Genomic DNA, 6,000 nt, shown 5'->3' with positions numbered 1-6,000 from the left:
ACGATTCCATAGCTGAAGAAGAATGTGTAAATCACCTACATCCTTCTTATTCTCACCAGTTGATTTGACCAATGAAGGCCAAGTTCTACAGAGGTCAAATGATTTAACAAAGGCTGAACAGTTGAGGGGGCTTTGTGAGGATTATGACAGACATATGTCTTCTAAATTTCGATCCGGGTCTTATCAGCCTCAGTAATGGTTTTCAAACTTTTCTGAAACTACCAGAAAGAGAAATTATTAGGATCAGGATTCTGGAATTTCTGAGCATTCTGGTACTAGTTCAACTGGATATTGTGTTTTTTTATTCTACTCCATATTGTCTTCATGGTAAATTTTGCTAAAAGAAAAGCTTTCTTTTGCTAAAATCTTCACAACTTACATGCTAAACAACAGCTCTTAAGTGTAATACTATTTAATATACATTCTTCTTTTTATGACAAGAACCATCACCGCCCCTTACATGAGCACATATGTGAAACTAAACATATCCTCAAAAATAATGGCAAAAATGTTTCCTGTAAGCTATCAGGGATGCTATAGGACCACTTAATTCTAAAATTTTGCCTTTGACCAGTAGAACATACCATTAGATTATATCATTTGGAGAATATTTCACAAGAAAGTAAAAAAGAATTAGGGCACCTGGGTAGTTCAGTTGGTTAAGCATCCGACTTTGGCTCAGGTTATGGTCTCGTGGCTCATGAGTTCAAGCCCCACATCGGGCTCTGTGCTGACAGCTCAGAGCCTGGAGCCTACTCCAGATTCTCTCTCTCTCTCTCTCTCTCTCTCTGCCCCTTTGCCGCTCATGCTCTGGCTCTCTTTTCTTCAAAATTAAATAAACATTAAAAAATTAAAAAGAAAGTAAAAAGAATAAAGTGAATGAGTCTTCAGAAGTGGATAAAGCCCAGGTAAGTATGAACCAGAATCATTTCAGGTGAATACCTAAAACAAAGGAAAGAGTGGCTAATAATCACACTCTAAGCATTGCTAAAAATAATAATAAACAAGAAGAAAAGCATTGAACAAATGAGAACAAGAATTGTGAATATAGTTTAAGGGGTGATATGTTGAGGAGAAGTTTTGCATGCACTCCAGAGTGTTTCATTAAGACTGAGGGTAGAGTAAGAAATACACAAAGAATTATGTCTTCCGATTTTAGATGGTTTGGCTTTTGAATCCATATGATTCTTTCTTCAAGCCTTTACACTGTATTTTAACCCTGACTAGCCTACTAAGTTTTCATCTAGGTTTTTGTCCTCAGTAAGCAGCTAGTAGAGCACTATAAACTATGGGAAGCATAATCTACTCCCCATGACTTAATCTTCACTCAAATGTATCCACTTGTTATTTTCAGACCCATTAAAACACAAACTCCTGTCTCCTGTAGGGGATTATCATCCTCATTGATGTCCACCTATTTGGAGGACTGTATAAAAACATTGATTTTCTTAATCTCTGGTCAAAGTTTCAGGAATCTTCAGGGTCATGGCAAATCAGTTATCAATATTTATATATTTTATTTCAATTATGATATTAAATTGTGTAATTTCAGAGAATTCATCAAGTGTTTCCCTTAAAATATTTTTTCCGACTATTTATTATTGTAGGGAATTCGTCTTCCAGCCATGATAGAAAACTGGCACCATGTTTACGGTCGAGAAAAAGTGAACCTCAAAATTGGACAAAGCATATGTGCCAACTATTTTTAGTAATTGAACAACAGCTTTGCTGGACCGTATTCTTTGGCAAAAGTTAATTGCATGAGATGAACTCCAAGGTCACGCTTCAATAAACTTGGCATTCTCTCTGTAAGGCGTTTTGAATCTGAAAGCAGGAAGATAAATCCCAAATGGAACACCCAACCTCACTGAGCTTATGAGGCTGCTAAAGCTGATGGAATTGGCAGGGCAAAACATGTAAGAAGATGGATCTACACAAAATGGTAGGGAGAAGCTTCCAGATTTTTTACTGAGTCTTCCTCAGAATACATTAAGAGTTGTTGATCAAAGTCTGAATTACCCCTGCTAAGTGTAAGATTCTAAAAGGATGTTTGTGGGTATGCTGGAATTTCATTCAAGGTAAGATCAAGTTAATCCAATGTCTCATTGGAAAGGAAAGCGTGCGTGCACACACACACACACACACACACGGAAACACAATTGCACAGTTACCCACAGATGTGCCAGCACATTCATCAAAGTAGTTGACACAGATTGATTCGGCGAATTACTGTTATATCTTGGATACTCAAGGATAATCTGATGAGTAGAAAGAATAGAAGCAAGGGTACAATTAAGAAAAAAAGGAGCAGGAATAAACCACAGAAGAAAATGTTAAACAATTAGAGAAAATATTTACAAATATATAATGATGCAGTAGAATCATTAAGACAATATAGAGTATTGAAATGTGTAATGTAATTCATAGGGTAAGTCTGAATAAATGGCTTCTAGAGGAAAAACATGGAAACACACCTCCTATGTAAGCCCTCCCCTTGAGAGTGAATGTAGCACAATATGATTGTGTTACACGGCAACGGTGAAGGAATTTTGCAAGTGTAGTTAAGTTCTAGGGACAGGTGACTTTCCGTTCATCAAATAAAGATTATTTCATATTAGCCAGACATAATCAAGTGAGTATTTCAGGGATAGAAGAAGTCAGAGAGAATGAAAGTAGTGACAGACTTTCTTCTGTTGGTCTTGAAGAAGCAAACGCCCATATTCTGGAGGAAGTCACATGGCAGGGAACTGGAGGTGGCCTCCAGCAGCTCAGTACCTCAGTCCTGTCCCTGCAAAGAATTTCTTTCTGCCAACAATAACGTAGCTTGAAAGAGGACACAGAGCCTCTGATGGTATTGCAGACTTGCGGACATCTTGACTTCAGCCTAATGAGATGCTGAGTGAAGGACTTAGCCATCCTGTTTGCAGACCCCTGGTCCACAGAAACTGAGCTAATAAATTTTTGTTGTTTTAAGCCACTCAGTTTGTCAGAATACACCTCCCAGCAATAGAAAACCAGTGGTACAGATTAAAAATGAAAAGTTGTCCAACTTTTAATATGAAGCTCACAGAAACTTAATGATAAATCTATACAAGGAGAACATTAAAATAAAGGAAAAGACAAATGACATAAGGCAGCCGTTTAAGACCTAATGCACTTAACACACCTAAGGCAATCAAATAATATAATTGATCAGCCAATAAAATGCTTTATCCTTATAGATGCCAGAAGTCTCTTTTCATCTAAATTAACAATAATTTATGTGGGAAAGATTTCAATAGCTGAGGAATGGAAGTTTAATGATCAGAAAAGTCTAGGTGATATTGAATAACTCCAAATTTCAGGGCCTAAATGCAACACAGGTGGAATACTAATTCAGAGATTCTGGTGGGAATAAGACATCCCTCGAGGGCAAATGTCTTTCCCTGTGGTGACTCACGTATCCTGGCTGTTTTGTTTCTTGTGTGAGGACAGATCCGTACCACAGACAAGCAGGATATGATGTAATTACCAAACAAGCAAAATTTTTTATGTGGACACAGGAAATACAGAGAAGTTACTTCTCCAGTTTAACATTTGCTAACATGTTCTACGGAGGATGTATTATTGGAGCTTGTTTTTAATAAACTGAGACATCTGTAAGAACTATCTGTCTCAAAGTTCAGTTTTGCAAATATTTCAGAGCTGGTCCTCTGCAGAAACACATCCCCAAACCCAAGTCACCCTAGGAAAAAAATATTTATACCATGGATAAAATAAAAATAATTTTTATAACTTGATATGAAAAAAATTCTGATGAGGAACTTATAAGAAATATTTGTAGTCTACTGGGGGAAATTGCAAAACCATATCTAGAAGTTTCAAATATGAATTGTAAGTGCTAAAGTCTGAATGTTTGTGTATCCCCAAACTTAACATATTGAAAACCTAGTGCCCAAAGCGATGATATGGAGAGGTGAAGACTTCTGGAGTTGCTTAGGTCATGAGTGTGGAGCCCTCATGAATGCGATCAATGGTCCTATTGAAAGGGTCCCAGACAGGTGTTTTGTCCTTTCCACCACCTGAGGACACAGAATGTGGCAGTCTGCATCCCAGAAAAAGACCTTCACAAGACATCTAATTTACCAAACTTCCCAGACTCCAGAATTATGAGAAATAAATGTTTATTAACTGCACAGTCTATGGTATTTTTTTTCTATAACAGCATGGATGGACTGAAACAATAGATATAGAAATAAATGTAAATTAAATCATGAGATGAGATTTTCACTAGTCAGATTAGCAAAAAGACTCTAATGTGAAAATACATACTTACACATATATGTACTGTAAGTATGATTCCAGCTGTTTCCAATATTGAAAAAAGTGAAAACAGTATACATAATTACAGTTGACCATTATTAGGGAGGGTCATTAAAATTTTTAAACTGATAGCCAATTGGAATGATTGCAGCCATATGTAAACAGATGAAAAAAGAAATCTTCCAAAAAATAATTAACTGACATAAAACAGGTCACTCCAGAGTTAATAAAATATAAATTCACACTAAGTTATACAAAGCAAGTTTCTATAAATAAGTATACATATTGAAGAATTATACAGAAAAATAAATTCAATGAAACCATTAAACTACCAATGTTATAGTTAACATAGCTCTGAGGGAAATGTCATTTTATTCAAAACACATCTGTATGTGCTCACATGTATTTCAACAATAATGCACCCCCTTTACTTAAGTAATTTACAAAATACAAATAATCTAGAATTATTTTAAACTTAAAAATATGCTCTTCAGACACGTCGGAGATCAAATACTGTCAAGTTAGTGTTACTTTGCCAAAGATAAGCCATAAACTCGTACTATTCCACATGGTGTGAAATAAGTCAGTGTCCATCCTTGGCCTGACAATTTTCATGTTTGCTCTTTGTAGCTTCTCGTAAGGATTATGTCTATCCACAAGGCACACAATGCAAATTTAACTAAATATGAAATAATTTATACATATTGCAAGTTTTTATCTGATGTGGGGTGATACCCCAATGTTATCTATGTATTGTTTATCTTTTTTAATTTTTATTTATTTATTTCTGAGAGAGGGAGAGACCACAAGCAGGGGAGGGGCAGAGAGAGAGAGAGAGAGAGAGACATGGAATCCAAAGCAGGCTTCAGGCTCTGAGCTGTCAGCACAGAACCCAACAAGAAGGGCTTGAACTCACAAACTCTGAGATCACGACCTGAGCCAAAATTGAACGTTTAACTGACTGAGCTGCCCAGGCACCCCTATTTATTATTTATCTTACTCTAAATCCTACTATTGGTCAGAAATAGTTGGGGCCAACTTCTATATGGCATGGTTTTGTTAGCATAGGGTTAAGGTAGGCAAATAAATATTGCGTTTTCATACAGAAGGAAACATCAAGGGGTGAAGTATCAATTCACAGGACACAGCACCCCATCTCAAGTAGTCAAATAAATGATGAGAATATGTTAATCACAGTTTAATATGAGCAATTAAGAGAACTTGAAATAAACATGATGGGCCAACAATCAAAAGAGTACAGTGTAGGAATCCTGGCTAGAAGCCTGAGAATATTAAGAGAGAGACTTAGATGTAGAAAAAACAAGATCAATAAGACACAAATCTAAGTGTAGATGATATATTCCCGAAAACGGAAAGAAAAGGGTGTAGACAGGGTCCATTTCCTAATTATAAGCATAGAAATACAAAGTTCTGTGTTTTCCAACTGAGCATAAAGAGCAACAGGAAGTCAGGTTATGTTCACTTATTCTAGAGAAATTATTTGTTCTGGGTTGGAACCGTGCTCCCTATTTGTGAGATTTCTCATGGCTTGATGGTTGTTTGCAGGGAGGCGGCTTGCAGCAGCTGTAACTGCAGACCTCTTGAAATAGAAGCAGAAGCATCCAATAAGACTTCCTGGGAGTTTTGCTCTTTGATCACTGTTTTTCTTTTATAACGTTGCCTACTGGAGCCTGGACT

This window comes from Herpailurus yagouaroundi, unplaced genomic scaffold, assembly GCF_014898765.1.
Source record: "Herpailurus yagouaroundi ecotype Mexico unplaced genomic scaffold, PumYag 162, whole genome shotgun sequence".
Taxonomy (NCBI): Eukaryota; Metazoa; Chordata; class Mammalia; order Carnivora; family Felidae; genus Herpailurus; species Herpailurus yagouaroundi.
This window is presented reverse-complemented; position numbering follows the sequence as displayed.